Genomic DNA, 1429 nt, shown 5'->3' with positions numbered 1-1429 from the left:
ATGGGCAGAAGACATGAACAGACATTTTTCCAAAGAAGACATCCAGATGGCTAACATACATAAAAAGATGCTCAACATTACTCATCATCAGGGAAATATGAATCAAAACCACAATGAGCTACCACCCATACCTGTCAGAATGTCTAAAATTAACAACTCAGGAAACAATAGTTGTTGGCAAGAATGTAAAGATAGGGGAACCCCCCTTACACTATTGGTGAGAATGCAAACTGGTATAGCTATTCTGGAAAGCAGTATGGATATTCCTCAAAAAGTTAAAAATAGAGGTGCCTGGGTGGCTTAGTTGGTTGAGTGTCTGCCTTCAGCTCCGGTCATGATCCCAGTGTCCTGGAGTCAGGCCCCACATCAGGCTGCCTGCTTAGCAGGGAGTCTGCCTCTCCCTTTCTGTCTGGCTCTGCTTCTCCCCCAAGCTCATGCTCTTTCTCACTCTCAAATAAATAAAACCTTAGAAAAAAATTAAAAACTGAACTACCCTATGACCCAGCAATTGCACTACTAGGTATTTAACTCAAAGAACACAAAAATACTAATTTAAAGGGATATATATGCACCCTAGTCTTTATAGAAGCATTATCAACAATAGCCAAATTAGGGAAGGAGCCCAAATGTCCATCAACTGATGAATGGATAAAGAAGATATGGTATGTATATACAATGGAATATTATCCATAAAAAAGAATGAAATCTTGCCATTTGTAATGATGTGGATGGAGCTAGAGTATATTATGCTAAGTGAAATAAGTCAGATAAAGACAAATGATATGACCATATGATTTCACTCATATGTGGAATTTGAAAAGTGAAACAAGTGAACATAGGGAAGAGAAAAAAAAGAAAAGGAAGCAAACCATAAGAGACTCATAACCATAGAGAACAAACTGAGGATTGCTGGAAGGGAGTTGGGTAGAAGATGGGTGAAATGGGTGATTGGTGTTAAGGAGGCACTTGTGTTGAGCGCTGGGTGTTATATGTAACTGATCAACCACTAAATTCTACTCCTAAAACCAATATTACACTCTATGTTAACTACCTAGAATTTAAATAAAAATTTAAAGAAAAAAAACTATGACTTACTCCAGGGACAACAAAAAAATAATCAAGGAAAGATATATAATCGTATCATTCCATATTTTCAGCAGGAAATAAGAATCATACTGTCATAATATAAATATTGGCAATTAGTTTAAACATAATCATGATACTAATGGGATTAGATTTTGAAGAAGGGGGTATATGTGTGTGCATATGTGTGATGTAAGGGAGCGCAAGACTCATCTTTCAGTGGAAAGAATCAATAGATAATGTTTAATATGAAAAAAGTCAAGCAGTATGACAGCATATTGTTTGAAATATGGAGCTAACTACTAGCATAACAGTTATAAATAGAAAAGCGAGGGGATCCCTGGGT

This window comes from Vulpes vulpes, chromosome 5 (assembly GCF_048418805.1).
Source record: "Vulpes vulpes isolate BD-2025 chromosome 5, VulVul3, whole genome shotgun sequence".
Taxonomy (NCBI): domain Eukaryota; kingdom Metazoa; phylum Chordata; class Mammalia; order Carnivora; family Canidae; genus Vulpes; species Vulpes vulpes.
The sequence above is the reverse complement of the archived record's forward strand: the minus strand, read 5'-3'. Positions refer to the sequence as shown.